This window comes from Dermacentor andersoni, chromosome 6, assembly GCF_023375885.2.
Source record: "Dermacentor andersoni chromosome 6, qqDerAnde1_hic_scaffold, whole genome shotgun sequence".
Classification (NCBI taxonomy): Eukaryota; Metazoa; Arthropoda; class Arachnida; order Ixodida; family Ixodidae; genus Dermacentor; species Dermacentor andersoni.
This window is the reverse complement of record NC_092819.1, coordinates 43,229,424-43,246,859: the sequence shown is the minus strand read 5'-3', so window position 1 is coordinate 43,246,859 and position 17,436 is coordinate 43,229,424. Positions and strand designations below refer to the sequence as shown.

At 52.9% G+C, this 17,436-nt stretch overlaps 1 long non-coding RNA gene across 3 annotated transcripts in view; it reads left to right on the top strand.

Moving 5' to 3' along the window:
- The first annotated feature begins 3,318 nt into the window (after positions 1–3,318).
- Positions 3,319–17,436, top strand: part of LOC126521974 (uncharacterized) — a 155,254-nt gene continuing 141,136 nt past the window's right edge. For all 3 annotated transcript variants that reach the window (XR_011894911.1, XR_007597324.3, XR_008610407.1), the window contains exon 1: positions 3,319–3,564. This is a non-coding gene — a long non-coding RNA (uncharacterized lncRNA). The remainder of the gene's footprint in view (positions 3,565–17,436) is intronic.

The following is a 17,436-nucleotide window of genomic DNA, read 5'->3' as shown; positions in this document are numbered from 1 at the left end:
CCCCCCCCCCCCCCCCCCCCCACACACACACGAGATGCGAAAGGTCGTCCTCTCATCGGCGTCATTAATATCCATAACAATAAGAAAGGCCCGGGGCCACCGCGGCCTCGTAGTTTTTTTTCTATCCCTGGACTCGCCGCCGCTGCCGCCTGCGCGCAATATGACGACTTTGCAGCGCGTCGTCAAGACAGAGAACGCTGGCGCGCGCGCGCGCGCAGTGCGTGTATGGAGATTAATGAGGACCCGAGGAAGATCCGTTTATGGACCGATGCGGGTGGGCACCCTCCCCCCCGTCCTCTACGGTGCGCCAGCGGCAGCTATCGGCGTGCGTGTGTGCGTGTGTGCACGGCGACTCTGGCGCCTTCGGCCCCTCCTGCGGCCCATAAATCTCGCCGCTCGCATCGCGCGGTCCTTCTAGAACGCGGCGGCGGTCGCCCGCGGAAGAGGCGCCAACGCACAAGACGCGGCTTTGATTATCGGCTCTTCGCCCCATCGCGCTTCGCTTCCCGCTTGTGTAAACTCGCTCGGCCGCGAAGACGCACTTAACTCGCGCGCCGCGCTGTTGTATAGTTCGGCCGCGCGATCAGTGTGAATAAGATGGGTCGAGGCTGAGTGCCTCCCGGAGAAGGGCTCGCGCTCGCTCGCACCGCGACAATACCCCCCCCTCTCTCTCTCTTTCTCTCTCTTGCTATTCCTTGCTTTTCCATCAGCGTCGAGTGTGTCACTCTCGACCGGCCGTCGCGATCCTTGCCAGAACACCAGGCGCACGTCTCGAACGGCTTTCACAGATGCGATGTGGCGGCGCCTTCTTTCCACATTTTTAGTATCGGTTTGCCGCAGAGACTATATCTGTTGCACTTACAAGGCGCCGCAATTCTCCCTAACCGTTAGCGCCCTGTTGAGTTGAGTTAGTGCTGTCGTTGAGCACCGTTCGTATTCATGACGAAAATGCCCATAGTATGAAGGCCGCATAAAGCATGTGCGGCGCCAAATGGGACCGTGTTTGTATTTGTAATTCGGCCGTTATGTATGTAGTTAGAAAGCTATCATTTAGCAGTTTATAAGATTGTCTCAGTAAGGCCGCAAGCATTTCATGCCTGCTTACACCGTCCATGCACTGTCTCACGAGTTGCTTGTGTCGCACGACGCCTGTACATCGACTGAAAGATGTGGGGCTTCCACAAACATTGCGACGCTTTCGTTCGGCTGCTGTACCCTCGCCTGAATTAGAGATTCAGATCGCTCGATCTTTGCCATGAAGGCTCGCATATGTCCTGATTATAGCTGTCGTCGGAATTTGTCTCATGATGATTGGGCCGCCTCATCGTTCTCCAACCATGTCCGCGCATATATAGTCTTCGTGGGCAAAGTATATGCGTTGCGTAGCTTGCGCTCTGGAGTCTAGCCGTTGAAGTCGGCGGCGCGCTCAAAGTGATCGACCTCAGCATCCCCGTAACAGTTTCAGTGGAAACACGTGGAAATTCGCGGCTAGTTAAGGACGACCTTGGTCGGTGCGGTTGAGAGAGAGGAAGAAGGAGCTGATGTACCCATCCTCCTGAGGCGGTTAGGTTTAGGCTCGGGCTCAAGTGGTAGTCCTTGAAATCGACAGCTTGTGCGCACGTGAACGGGTGTCAGCTCGACCGGATTTCGTAATGGGAGTGTATCTATAACGGTGTTCGATCTGCGATCGGTAGCATTTACCCAGCGCATCCAAAAAAAAAAAAAAAGAATGTAACGTAGGCTGACAAAATTGATGCTGTCTTTTTTATTGGCGAACCAGAAGAGAGCGCATGCAGCCAACGCGCTTCATTGTCTTTCATGGCGTCCACCTTTGCGCGCGCCTTCATGTGACGTGGAAGGCCCACATCCTTGTGTCAATATGACACCACTGACCCCCACTAAAATTGCTGCCTCTAGTGAAGATTACTGTATATCACCGATAATATGGCAATAAATCAGTCTGCTTCTCAGTTTATATATATATTTAAGTGTGTCGAATCAGCGGTCACGGCGTTCTCTGGCTCTGTGCGTGAAATTAATAAGTTGAGAAGTCTATGCATGGAGCCACGTGAAAACAGTGAAAAGAGCATTGAAATTATACGCACCAGTTTTATAGATAGCACAGCACAATGTTTTTTTGAGCATCAGCTCGGCGCCGTAGTTTCGAATTGTAAACATTTCTTTCCACCTGGTGAACCTGCAGTGACCGGCCCTACTGTGTGTGACTTGTACTGTGTGTTGTACTTGATTATTTGACCTTTGTCATCTTGCTATTTCTTTCCTCTTTCCTCCCCTCATTCCTATCTTCCATTCCTGTGTTTCTGTCCCCTCCTTTCTGAAAAGCATAGGCCGGCGTGGTGTCCCATCCGGTGGCAGTTGCCAGCCTGCTCCTCGCTTTTCCTTGCCAGTCAAATGTATATATCTTTTCAAAAAAATTGGCTGCGGCTTAGCTCAGCTAACCCTGGATGTGCAAAGCGAAAGCTTGGTTTAGCCTTGGTGTCACTTGGTTAACCTTTGATTTAGTTGTAATTATTATACTTAGGTATACAATCGTTAAGCCAGGTATGACGGCTGTGCCTAGGTCGGTGGCTAGACATGACTGTGATTAGGCTTGGGTAGACACGCATCGTTCGACGGTGCGACACCTGTTGTGCCACAGGGAAAGCGCAAGTGCTATAGACATGCAAAGAGACGCCGCTAACATGCGCAGCGTCGAAGCACAAACGGACAGGGCGCGAATGCGGTCGCTACATTATCTCGACGGTGCGACGCATATTGCATTTGGGATCCTCTCCAGTGAAGAAGGTCGCCGGGCGATATTCGCAGGATGGTCAGACGCCGTTGCCGACGACGGCTCAAAGCCTCCCACTCCCACGCAGCGCTCAGAGAAGATGCCCCGGCCTCGCTCGCATCCATGGCCAAGCTCGCACCATGCTCGCACTGACTAGGCGAGATCGGCGCTCCTCTGAGCCAGGCGCGCGGCGAGTCACGTGTTCAGGCGGCGATCCGGCTGCGGAGAACGCATGCGTCAAGCCGGCGGCAGCGGCGGAGCTCGGCGCGGCGAGTCACGTGATGTCTTGCCAAGGCTACGGCGCAGCTGCAGTCAAATGAAGCTCAAATTGCTGGTGACGGCGAAACTCGGCTCGATTAACACGGTTAGTAGAGCTGTCGCTTTAAAACACCTGGTGAATAGCTCCGAATGTCGACGGCGTCCCGAGACATATATATCTTGTGTTCTCCAATGTTCACCTCAGCTAGCAAATACGCGTATATTCTCTGTCTCTTACGATCTTTGCTATAGTGGTATTGTATGTTTTATGGAAAGCCAGATTTAAACTGTGATGTTTGCGCTATTCCTTATGAAATCGGTTAGATAATGTATGCACGGTATATTTTCTCTTGTCATATACCGCACGTGAAGGTTAACAAAGAAAGAAAAAAAGAACATAAAGGAAAGAAAAAGCTCGTTTGCCTTTGCAGCAAGAATATATACTCGCAGGTCCCTGAGCACGGTGACGAGTGACTCGGCGGCATGCGAGGAGTCAAGCACGAAATTTCTGAAAGGTAATGTATCCTTAAAGTATTTTTAGAAAACAAGAAACTTTTGCATAGTTCCTTATACACAAGGAGCGCTGCGGTCACATCTGTTGGTTCTTTCTTATATTTTTGTTTCAGCATCTCTGTTTGTTAATTTTTGTTAATAAATCGTCTACAGCGAGCCCCGACGCTGTGGACGACGACCAGACAACAAAACCGATGAGGACAAAGCGAATTTAGAGGAACAAGTCGACAAACAAAAGTGAGCGGATGGGGCGATGTTGGTGGCACTCTCCAGGTCGTGGCATTCCGTACGTTAACTCCCGACGTTGAGTGCGCAACCGGAACCTAGCGCGACGAAGGTCCGTCCGCGCGCTATTGGAACGCGTCCCGCGATGCAATCAACTCCCCGCTGTTGTATAACGCATGCGAGATTATGTGCGGCGCGGACATCATATTCCGCCGTGGTTCGCATGATTCGTGCTCGGCGAATTTCCGCCCCCGAACGAAGCGTATGCGTTGTCCCCTCGCTTACATATATAAAGGCCGCTCCCCTTCGAGACAGCGCCATAACGCTGGCAGGCGCCTCTCAATAGCTTTGGCGTAGCTAATGACATCTGGTCGTTCTCAGGCCATTGGTTTGATCATTTCCCGAAGGATAGCCGGCTGGGGGACCTCCTCTCATCGGAGGGCGTAGGGCGTGAGAGTAGTCCCTCCTCTGAAGGGGCTTTTCGGTTACGACCAGCGCCTCCCCCCCCCACCCACACACACATACACAATGTATTGTGTACTTCCTCCAAGACCCCCGTTCGAGCCCCCTACGAGCCCACTTCGATCCTCCAAGCCTTCGTCCCCCCCCCCCCCCTCCCGTCCCCCCCATCTCCCTTCACCGCTGTGCCCTTTGCTTCCAACCTTTCAGACAGCCAAGCTCACGACGATGTGACTGCGCTCTGCGCGCTGTGTACGAGCTGTTGGACAGAAGGCGTCGTGGTGTACTAGCTCTCTCTCGGGCCTCTGAAATCATCGATTCCGTCGCTGGAGCGTGTCGGTGCATGGCCGAACGTCGTCGGCGAGAACGAGTTCATGGTTCGCAGACTCGCGAACGTGTTGTTCCCGTGGTAAGTTCTCGCAGACGAGAGGGTGCAGTGGGGTCCCATGGCATCACCATCCCCACTTTTTTTTGTCTCAGTGCCGCCCCCTCGATCGTGGTTTCCGCGCGACTCGCTCGCTGTACGGGAGGGCTTAGGTTTCGTGGGAAAGCGAACAAATGATGTTGTTCTGCCTCGCGTTGCGTGGATACGGCGCGTTTGAGTGCCTCTACTCTACACACTGCAGCGTGCGGCATGCGACAAGCGCGATGCGTGCTCTTAGTAAGCAAGGGCTCAGTGTTGAAAGTGCCAACGCTCTTCCTATCAGAGCGCTGGACGATTGTTTTGAGGACCATCATACTACAGTCCTTCCTGGCAGTATATTACCGCGAAGTGCTATTAGAATGGAAATATGTGTACTCGCGCAACAGCGTGACTGCGCTAATGCGAATACCGCTGGTTTCAGCTTGTGGCTATCAGACTGCGAATAGAAATATCGATTCGCGACCCGATGCCGCTTAACTGAAATCAGCGGCGCTCGCATTAGTGGTGACACGCTGTTGATCGAGGAGTCACTCAATACGTCACTGGATGAACGACACCGCAACGCGCCCTCAAACGCTGTCTTTGCACCCCTTCTTTCGGTGTAAACAGCGTTCGCCACGGTATATACGTACACCTACCTCCTGCACAGAGTTCCCTCACCCCCAGTGTAGGGTAGCAAACCGGACGCTTGTCTGGCTGACCTCCTTGCCTTTCCTCTCTTTGCTGCCTCTCTCTCTCTCTCTCTCTGCACAGCGTTGATTCGTCTGTCGCTCACTAGAGGCCGCTGGAAGAAGTTGGCTTGCCGCCACGCTCGCTGATGCACATCTGCGTATAGGGTTTAGCTTTAGGAGAGGGCAAACACTGAGGAGCGTCAGAATGCAGCCGCCCAGCCCTTCCTTCCTGGAGCGGCGATTGCGCGTCAGGACCCACGACCACCACCTGCCAACGGAAGCGCGCCCAACAAACTTCCTGCGCGGGAATCACCTCCCAGGAAATCCTCGCAACGGCCTCTCCTTCTTCTCCGCTATACAACAGTCGTTGAGGAAGGCTCTGCGAGGAGCATCGCGAAGCACAGCGGAGGGAGACCAGAGGCTAAATACGATCAACGAAGTCAAGCTGCGCTGCATCGCTCTAACAAAAACACGACACAAAAATAAAAGACGCACCGGAATACACCGTACGAACCACGAATACTATTATCCTTTTATTTGTGAAACGTATCTTTTGAATACGTTGCCATCTTGGTTCTATGTTTAAATAACTAGAGCACAATAAAATCTGAGACAGAGAGAGAGAGAGAGAGAGAGAGATATTTTGATAGAAAAGCTGAAAGGTCGGCCTGAATCAAAATGCTGGCCTGCTACTCAGCATTGGGGAAGAGAGACGGGAGTAAGAAGGACAGGGAGAGAGATATGTGTTGATGATGAGGGTGAGGGTGGCGGTGAGTGAACTTGAACAGCAAAGGCTCTTCAAAGTCTGTTGTGCAAGAATTTGATTCGAGTTTTTCCAACATCGCGCCGACGAGAGTCCGGCCAAAGTCCCAACACAAGCTCTTCAGACAAAGGTTGATTGGTGAAACTTGAGCAAGTGTTGTACCAGTGATTGTCTTTGCACAGCATATCGTGTACAAATGCACAATGCGTGTTCTATTGTCTCGGCTACTTCGCACACTTCTCGCAGTCGGAATTGTCCGCACGGCCAGTAATGTGCAGGTATCGCCGTGCGAATGCCGCACACATATAGTCGTAACGTGGGAAGTAAACTGCAGAGCAGGGCGGGCGCGCGTAGTCCGCAATATGTCAGTTAAATGACAGAATTCAAATAGTTTTTCGTTCGTTGGAGCTTATTGTGACTGGACGGCCGCCTTCACCACGGCGCCTGCTCTCGCGCGAATAGCTCTAGCCCGAGAATAGGTGGTGTCCAAATTGCGGGCCCCAGAGGCGGCGGCGCCCTCTGGTTAAACAGCTGCGGATCTTGAAGGCTTAGGCTTTTGCTAGTTGCAAGCGGCGGAAGCGATGTCGAGAGCCGGAAACACGTCATAGACGTTGCGTTTTAGACAGAACCTATATACGGGCACCACCTATATACCTGTAGCATGCAGACCAGCCGTGGTGGTTCTGCGGCTGTGGCACTCTGCTGCTAAGCGCGCACCAGCAGTTTCTGTTCCCGGCCGTGGTGCGCGCATTCTGGCGCTGCGCAATGCAAGGACGCTCGCGCACCGCGTGCCCTGGGTGCACGTTTGGGAACCCCAGCCTAAACTACGGTGTCTCTCATATCCCATGTGTTGCTTCGGGATGTTAAATCCGGTCGATCGGTCACTTAATCAATCAAACAGTTCTTTAGTTAGTCATCGTTTCGGGGGTGCACGATAACGCGAGGTATACTTGCGAATCCCTTGACCACACTTTCACTGAGCCTCGCCTTTCACCCATTCCTTGTATCGTACAATAACTACTGGAGCTGATATACGGTATATATACTGAAATGGAAATGCTGCCATGGCTTGCACCGAGAAGTCAGCTTGCAGCTGCTTCAGCGGCCGTCGTCAGAAGCAGCGAAGGGTGCGGAACAGGGAGGCAGCGGCGGCGGGCCGCAGTTCACGGGTCAGCTGAGATTGGAATTCGATTTCCTTCACACTGTTACGCGGCCTCGCCTTTGTTTCCTGCGGCGCCGCGTTGGCCTGGTGGGACGCATCCTCGCTGATGGGCGCAGAGCCAGACCGGAGCCAGGGAAGCGAGAACTCAAGAGGAAAAAAACACAAGCGAAAGAAGGAAAGAAACACAAAACTAAAAAAAAAAAAAGCCGCAGGCTGGCGAGCCCGACGGCCCACGTGGTTTGTTTCGTTGCGGGATTCTTGTTTCCAGAAAGCCGCCTCGCCAAAGAGCCCGGAGGAAGAAACAATAAACTTCTCGGCCAGCATCCTCTTCCGGGCCGATGCACGAGCGTCCCTCGGGCTACGCGGCTTGCCCTGTGTTTCGGATCATGCTTAGGGACGGGCCCTTTCCCTGGCGCCTCTTTCTTTTTTCTTCTCCTTCCGTTCCCTTTCTCCTGCTATGTCTTGTGCGGCATCTTCTTTGCCTTCACGCCTCTGCACGTAGTACATCGTGCAGTCGGTTCGAATCTAGAAACAGAAACTATGGAAGCGGACAGAGATAAATAGGGCGGGGTGAAAATGACGCAGTGGAAGTCATACATAAACGAGAAGGTTCGCTGCGCTTGAAGACTTCAAAAAAGTTTAGCTGCCCGAAAAAAAAAGTGCTCTTGAGCTTTATTTGCAGCAATGACGAGTTCTATTCCTTGTCCTCTGTCGAATTAGCATAATCGTCTCTAAATACTCACTGCGTGCTCAGGCGAACTTTGTATTTAGCATACTTAGCGCCTTCTCGCGAGTTCTCATCCGGAGTGTCGTGAAGGGCGTCTAGCCCATTCTTATCGCATCTCTGGATAACGAGAACCGTCCTCGCTATTGCTACCGGCAGCGTCCAAGTTTCTGTCGCCGCGCCGAATGGCTCGGCCCAAGGAGATGTCAGCGCCATTCTTTCTGTGCGCGCCTCAACATCAACACCGCAGCTGTGATGAGAAAGAGCCGTGAACCGTTTTCGTGGAAAAGAAACAGCCTCATGACAGCCATGTCTGCTTTTCTCAAGTTCTTCCTCGCAGCAATCGCCACCGTGGACACACAGTAGCCAAAGCCTCGTGGAAACGCCGAACAAACGACCGAAATCGACAAGGAGCAAGTGAGAGAAAAAGAAAAGAAGGAAAAGTATAATGTCCCGAAAAGGAGAAGAAAAAAAGGAAAAGAAAAACCACGGGCTCGTGATGGCGGTCGACAGCGCAATGGAGACGCTTTCCGCGGATGGGTAAACCAGTGGTGACCAGCTGTCACTTCGACGAAAGAGGAAGCGCTCAGTACACCGCCTCGACCGCGGGTCGAGCGAGAGAGAGGGAGAGAAAAGAAACACCGGCTACTGTCGGCGGGCGCGTCAAAGTGAAAGGCACGCACGTCGCTTTTTTCTCCGGGGGCCCCGGTGACCCCCCAGGACGCAAAGCACAAGACAACAACGAAGACGACGACGCCGACGCGAGAGAGAGCAGCAGATACGGGCTCTAACCACGCCTCACCCTCCCCTGCCTCCAAGACAGCAGTGGCGGCCTGCCCGGCATCCGCTGTCCAAAGCACGCCACGCACGGAAGAAGAGGCGACGCCGAGACGCGCGCGCGCCATCCTGGCAGCCCGCACACAGCCATCGTCGCCCCGCTCGTCCGCCCATGCCGTTGTCTTCAAAGCCGTCCCCCCCTCCCGCACAACCAGAGCAGCCAGGGAAGGCCAGCGGTTCGACCGTCCTCTCGCTGATTATCCGTATCTAACGCACACGCCTCCTCCCTCCCACCGGCATTTTCTAGGCTCAAACACCGCACCGCACGAAAGGCCGCGGCACGGCACGTCGCGGGCGAAACCGCAAAAGCGTCTCGCGGTCAGGAGGGGCCCCGTTTTCGTGGCCTAACTGCGAGCTTTCCAGATGTTTCGCGAGCATCGCTCGCAGAGTGGGGCTGACGCCTGCATGCCCCCCTGTGGCAGCCATCGGATCCGAGGCTCTCTCTTGGCGCGCACTCTCGACAGCCAGTGCGCCGGCGAGGGAGGAGGGTTTGAGACCCCCGAGCAGTGCCGTGCGGGTTCGTGTTAGGCAGAAACAACGAGGTGCCTTTGTTTGTGTCACGGGTGGGCTCGCTTCTGTGTGAGCCTTCTTCTCATCTCTCTGGATCGCAGAAGGTGGTGGGGGTGGAGGGGGGGAGGGTCGCCTTGAGACGCACGTGCGGCCCACGGGGTCGTCGCTTGGTGCGTGGCCTTGAGGCTGTCGGACGTAAACGAGCTTCGACCGGGCGCCCCGTGCTTACTGTCCCCGACAGTATACCATATATTCCCCGTGGCTTTCGGGTGAGCGTCGATGTGTCTCGCATGAAGAGAACGTTTACGAGGCGATAATGTCGTTCGTCATCATTCATGTGTCCGAGTCCATTGTTAAAGAGCACCGAGCTTGATGGTCTGTGGACAATTTGATGTCATAGCCGCTGGGGTAGCTTTAGGGCGAAGCAAAAAGCAGAACTTTCAGAGGCACGACTTAGCGGGTCACTGACGACCAGCATATGTAGGGTCTCTGCGCGTACAATGACTTTAAAATCAGCAGTGCATTTAAACTTGACAGGTCAGTCTGGTCTGAAGAAGCAGCTCCATACTGATACGGTCTCCCGTCAAGAATCATGACCGCTCGTAATAGATAAGTTAAGATATAACCCGCGCGCAGCGAACACCTCTTTTTGATCCGTGCCAACATTAGCGGGCGATTGAGTCTTCTGCTCTGCCCGTGACTCCCCTTTGTCGTGTTTCTAAGAGTGAATGTTCACAGACGTGAAAAAAAGAAAAATGTGTAACAGAACGATATTAAGACAGGGTATGCTTAGCACGAAACCTCACGGATCTAGCAGCACAGGTGCTGCACGGCTTCACTGAATATGCATATGGGAACCCGTTTACAATGCTTGCGTTATCAGTAAGGAACACAAGAATGTGGGTTGCGAAAGCTCAAAACACGGAATCGTTTGTGCACGGGCGTGATATAGCAGCGGAATGGCTAAAGCTATTTTGTCTGATTTTCGCTAAACAGACTTCATTTATGCAAGTGACGGGGGCGGGTAGAACGCACATGGGCGGCCGACGTTATTGTTGCGGCAGGTATGTCAGTTCTTTTGTTTACGGAATTTCCTTCTTTCTTTTCTTTCTTTTTTTCTCTGGGACGATGAATTGATGGGAAGGAAGATGTATCTTGTACTTCAGAGCAACTGCGAGAGTCAATAAACGTATTTGTCTGAACGCACCATCGTATAACTAGGGGGTGTAAGTATTAAAAATTTCGAAGACGAATCAAGTAATCTTTGTTATTCTATTTGGGGTCGATTCGTTCTGGTCGATTATTACTCGAAGTGGTCGAATATTTGTTTCTCTTCTAATGTAGGGATAATCCAGACTTATTGTAGCATGCAAGGAGAAATTAAGACAGATAATGGAGACTCTATACCGAGTGATCCTGCTGCGGGGTAGCCGCGGTTGCACGCGCAGATGCACAAGGGCCCGCATTCACAAAAAAGTTCTTACGCTAGAACTTTTTCGTAAGAGCAGATTCTAGCCAATAGTAACACTCGACATATTAGCAAAGGCGGTCGACCAATGGTGCAGAGCACTTAGGAACGAAAAGCTTTGTGAATTTGGACCTGCAGCTGCTGAGCTGCGCTTGTTTTATGGCTAACTTCTGCTCAATAATCTCCGGTCGTTCAATAAGGATGCGTCGATCGCCTTGAGGAAGCTTACGAATTCGTTTCCTGGATTTAGGCAAAGCCATTTATTATTCGAATAATGCTTGCGTCCCTTAGCTATGTGCGGGGCTGTAGTATAGCGCTCGGCTACTTTAACGAACATAGCACTCTACGTGCATCTGGTGGCGTGCTTTTCCTGTGTTTCACTGTACATGTGATGTTCTCCTTGTGAGGGTGCGCCAGTATACGATCACGTTTCAGTTTATTCTCAATTGGAAGCTCCTTGGTGGACGGGGCTTCCAATTCCGAACGGCATCACATGCATCAAATGATGCAGATAATTTTTATATATATTTTACCAGTACTGTATGCACAAAGCTTTACATTTCACTTTACTCAGAAATGTGAAACTATTCCGCGCACGATTCGGAAACTTCGCTTTTTCGAACACCTCTAATAATAGCGTAAAAACAAAGGGAGAGGGGGGACAATTATCAGAGAGGGAAGTGATGTCAACACCAAGGGAATGGTAAATATGCCGAAAGTCCGCCTCATTTCCTGTGCTCCTCCTCCTTGCTTGCCTGTTACGCAACACGAAGTCTTTTAACAGTCGGGGCGGAAGCCAGCTGAACTGTCGAAAGAAAGTCATCGCCCAGCCGATGACACGCTCTTCTTCGGCACCGTTACATACGACGACGCCGGGACAGTGAGACACGTGCAGCTTTATGCCTACCACGTGAATGGTAAATATGCCGAAAGTCCGCCTCATTTCCAGTGCTCCTCCTCCTTGCTTGCCCGTTACGCAACACGAAGTCTTTTAACAGTCGGGGCGGAAGCCAGCTAAACTGTCGAAAGAAAGTCATCGCCCAGCCGATGACACGCTCTCCTTCGGCACCGTTATATACGACGACGCCGGGACAGTGAGACACGTGCAGCTTTATGCCTACCACGTGTGGTTCGCAGTAAACGCTCTATAGCTACGCGAGCGGGAGACAGACCGCTGGCGTCGATAGGTCGAGCACTGCGCCGGCCCGCGCGCCAGGAATACGTTCCTGTCAGCTCGTGACAAACTTTACATAACGCGCTGGCGTGAATCGCTTCCAGGCGCGCGTTCGCGGCCTGTGCGAAGGTCGCGAGCCCACATACACACACGCATACGACGCTCGTCCCCGCTCTGCGGTTTGTCTTCCCGATTCCCGGGCTTTCCGCCGTTTCCGAGGTTTCGCGCCGGGAGCTAAGAAATGCGACTACGCCGCTAAGTCGAGGGACACTCTTCTTTATATAAATAGAACTTTGTTTTCTGTCGGGGCAAGTATTTCGTGGAAAAGGGCCAAGGACTGTCGTCGGCCTCGCCGTCTCCGGGAGCTGCAGCGTTCCTCGCGGTGGCGTGAAATAAAAATACATTGCCGGCACGCGGCGTGAATTCGCTCGCGGCGTTTCGGTGTGCGAGTCGCCGTGGCTCGCTAAATCGGGCCTCAGTACATTACATCGTATGCCAGAAAGCAGCGGGAGCAGTGAATCGCACGCGTTGAAGTTGCACCAAATCTGCGAGCGTGTATACCAGTGGTATACGCCTCGAGGGAATTGCTATGGGAATCAAACGTATTTTGGGGACCGTACTCACAAAAGCCTCTTACGCCACAATTGTTCAGAAGAGCGAATTCCGGCCAATCCTCATGCACGATGTATCATTAACAAAGGCTGCCGGCCAATCGCAGCGAGCGCTTGGGAATCCTGCTGCAGGCCTACTGAACTCGTCTTGTGAGCCCGTATTCAGGAAAAGCTCTTGCGTTATAGAATTGTCCGTAACGGAAAATATCAACCAATCCTAGGGCCGCATTAGAAAAGCATTTCGTTCGTAAGCGTTCTTTGCCATTAGCCCCCTTTTGCTAATAGTACATCCAATGTCGCGATCGGCTAGAATTTTGGTATACGCCTCGAGGGAATTGCTATGGGAATCAAACGTATTTTGGGGACCGTACTCACAAAAGCCTCTTACGCCACAATTGTTCAGAAGAGCGAATTCCGGCCAATCCTCATGCACGATGTATCATTAACAAAGGCTGCCGGCCAATCGCAGCGAGCGCTTGGGAATCCTGCTGCAGGCCTACTGAACTCGTCTTGTGAGCCCGTATTCAGGAAAAGCTCTTGCGTTATAGAATTGTCCGTAACGGAAAATATCAACCAATCCTAGGGCCGCATTAGAAAAGCATTTCGTTCGTAAGCGTTCTTTGCCATTAGCCCCCTTTTGCTAATAGTACATCCAATGTCGCGATCGGCTAGAATTTTCGTTTACGAACAGTGTCGTTGTAAGAACGTCTTAGTGAATATGAGCTCTGCTGCTAGACGTATTATTAGCGAAGGCGCGCGATCGGCCAGTGACACGAAAGACACGAAAGAACTTTGTCATCTCGTTGCCTGCTGTTTTAATGCAACGGCATTTAATTACGAGCTGCGGTGCTCTCCAAGCCGAAGTTTGTGCAACTTTAGCTCGTGTCCATGTTTATTTCGCACTGTGCAGCTCTTAATAAGGTTTGTAACGCAGACCGAATCAGGGTGGCAGCGCGTCGTAAGTTTCACACACCTCATATATCATTCACAGATCGTGCTAAGCGTCCTCAACAGAATATCTCAGCAGGTCTGCCTATCGCTTGGCTCTGACACACATTCCGCAATGGTTTCTGACCATTTTCCCTATAATTTCTTTCAAACTGTACACAGTGAGTTAGGGACGCCAGTATGAACGAAAGCTTCATCCCTGCCTTCTCTCTTTCTTTCCTCCTCCTTCCTGGAGTGAGCACCTTGTGCAGGAACGGCTCAGCGAGTATTTGGAAGTGGAACGCACTTTTGACACATGGCTAATCGGCTTTGTGACCACGGAGCTTGGATCGCGTTTATACTCGAATCTTGCTTGTGCAACGACCAGAAACCCGGCGTCGTATATAGTCGGGATTCTTGGCGAGAACATGCGCTCGGATTATTTCGGCAATCACGAATGTGGTAACCGGAATGCATTAGCGTTATTAAGTCCTGAATGAAGTGGAATGCGGTCCCATATATCGATCTGTGGCAGAAGATTGGACGCTGGGGACCTATGAAAGTGCCTTTAAATAGAGGCTAAAGTTTTTTGCTCGTCATCAATATTTCTGCTTGCTGTGTCTCAGTTTGAATGCACGTGAAATTAACGTTAAGTCATAAATTTGCCTCTAATGCAAAATGCACATCAGCGCAGAGGCAACGGAAGAATAAAAAGATAAAGATCACTTTACGCGACGTTAATCCGGACGCTATACAGGGATTTTACACACAAACTGATCCTTTGGACATGGAACGTGAACCACAGGAGAAGGAGGGTCAGTTCTCTCAAAAGCAGTTCTAAATGTTGTTCACCCCGAAAAATTATCTATATGCAAGTGTCAAGCGTTGCGCCACTGAACTCTTCCTTCAAGCGCATAAAACGGGCAGACTGGCGAAAACGTTCAGATATTATCGCAGTATCGAATCGGACGCAAACATCAAGAAAAGAAGGCGCTCTCGCTTTCATTCTCCAGCCAAAACACACTTAACAGCGTTTGCGCAAGAACGTGGATACGAAAAGACGTTCACAAGAACAATGCTCCATTCCCACGCTTGTACCCGCCGGGAGCTTTTGGCCGAACGGGTGTTATGCAGAAATTCCGCGGCAGTCATCTTCATTCCAGGAACATTGAACCCCTCCGTGGCGCCGCAGCGCTCTAAGGCCCTTTAAAGACGGTTGTGTTGTTGTTGTTTTTCTCTTCGCGCAGTGTATTGAGAGCATAGCAACTGGAGAAAACGGGCTGTACGGGCTCAGCGCCGCTGGCGGGCCAGCTAAATCAGATTGGGATCCCGGCCCGGGCGGTGGCGCGAACCCGGCGAAGGCGCCTAGGGTCTAAGCCCGCGTCAGATTGGGGCACGGCGCCTGTCAGCCTCGCCGAGACCGGCAGCGCTTCAATCCTCCGCCGAATCCCGCGTTACCAGAAGACGCCGGCGCTCAGACATGTTCCGTGCAGTGTGCGCCGCGGGGCGGCAACAACAGACTCGTCCAGTCGGGAGAAAATACATACGGCTTTCAGTCATCGCGTCACTCCGTGACCCCTAACCGTGGTTGCTCGGTCGTCATAGCTTTCGTATATCTCGCTCTGGGTTAGCGGCGTCGTCGGCAGGCGCCGACAGTCGAGAGTGAGAGTATTGCAGTAACAACTTCGCCTGCAAAGGCGAGCGCGAGTTTTTTTCCTCCTCAAATGTTTAGTCACTGCATTTAATCGCGGAGATGAAGGCGGGGTCGTGTTGCAGCGCGGTGCACGCAACTTGGCAAGACAGTTCGTGTTCCAGGCATGCCGGCGCAGCTGCCGCCATCCATGGACGAAGCCCGAATGCCGCAGACGACTCTTCCCTGGATTATTATGCCCGGCCAATGCGGGAGCTGTTCGAAGCCAGATGGGGAGAACAAAGAAAAGTTTCCCTTCCCATAGCAGACGGAGCGGAGGAGCGTCCGGCTGGGAAATGCCATGGACGACGGGACAACGCGTGGTGTAGTGCGGCACTGCGCCACGCCGCACACCAGACGGATTCCCGAAACCGATGAGAATGACGAGAAGACCGCTGTGGCCACCTGCACCCGTCTGTCTCGGCGGCGGGACTGGCGCGACGTCTCGTCTCGGGGAGCATGGGGTTCGAGCGAAGGCTGATGGGCGGACGACGCGCAGTGCCTGGTGCTTATCGCACTTACGCCGTGACAGCCTATTTACTAGTGCGTAATAGCATTGGCGAATGCTTGGAATAACCTGACGGAGATGCTTATTGTGCGAATAGAGAGATATATCATTTGATGGACATTTGATGAGGTTTGCCAGGCCAGACACCTATAGAACGCTGCTCTGTATACTGTGAATGACACAGACACAGGCGCGTATCGTCGTTCTACCGTTCACTCGATATGTTCGAGGTGTGCACTACACATGAGATGTGTGGTGCACACCTCACACACCTCGTGTGTGGTTCCGCGCGCACGCACGCACGCACGCACGCACGCACGCACGCACGCACGCACGCACGCACGCACGCACGCACGCACGCACGCACGCACGCACACACACACACACACACACACACACACACACACACACACACACACACACACACACACACACACACACACACACACACACACACACACACACACACACACACACGCGCGCGCGCGCGCGCGCACTCATAAATCAATCGAAACGAAGTTTGATGTCGTCTGCAGCGAAGCGCTGTCTCACCACCGTGTGAGAAATACGTGAGCGACGCATCTCATTGGCTCCAACGCTTTAAAATGTGGACAACGTCGCAGGTTTCTTAGATTCCCTTCGCCTCTGCATACCTCAAGTTATACAATGCTGCGTCTTTGTCTTCGCGAGGCAGCAGCGCAGTCAGGGTTTCTCCGCCACAACACTCTGATCAGCTGGCAAACTTCTCTGTGGTACATGTTGCAGATACCTCAGAGCATGCATGCTATATACCCTGACGCCGGATAAGACGCGTATGCCCGTCTCATACCGCGCGCAGAAAAGAGAGGCGCACCGCGCCGGAACAGGACGGGTTATGGCGAGCGCGAGTAAATTAAACCGATCCATCAGAGCTCATTTCATCGGCGCAGTGACAACCCACGCGAGCTGCGCACGTATAATCCCTGCCCCTTCCCCCGACGTCCTCTTGCTTTCAGAATAGCCCGCACAGAGGATGTACGCCGAGGATCGCGGCAAAGATGGATCCTCCTTCTTTGGTCGTCGGCGGGCTTCGGTGGAAGCAGTTGCTGGAGTCGCGCGCTCCGTTCGCGAGACGTCGGCGACGACATCGGCGGCGGCGGCTCCCATGATGCGACCACCTGCGTGGAGGAAGAAAAAGAAAGCCACGAGGGATTCGCTTTCAACCGGGCGCCGGCGCATGAACGATGGACCACCGCACGCAGCAGTGCGCGCGCTCAGCGGCGTTTTTGTGGCGCGTACGCGCTGGCCGCTCGCTCTGGGTGGTGGGAGCGCGCTGAGCGCCGATGGTGTTTGGTGGTGGGGCCACCGTGACTTCGCTCTTCTCGTACAGTTACGGAGACCCGGCGCTTCTATTGCGGACAGAACGTGCGCGTTTCGCGCGAGCGTGCGTGTGGTTTTCATTATTTTTTTTTCTACGAAGGGGCACGACGTGCTTTTCTCTCTTCCTCTTTGTTATTATCATCCTGCGGAGGCTCTCTCACGGCGCTGGTGACTGCGGTCGTCCATCTTTCCACAATGCTCCCTGTCTTCGCCTTTGCGAGTGCTCTCTCTCTCTCTCTCTCTCGGTTGCGCGCACTTCACATTTGCATCCCCGAGGCGTATTGCAATTTGCTGTCGTCCAATTTGTCCCTGTCATCCGTTCCCCGGTGTGCATGCGTTGGCGCGTCTGTGCGTGCTTGTGT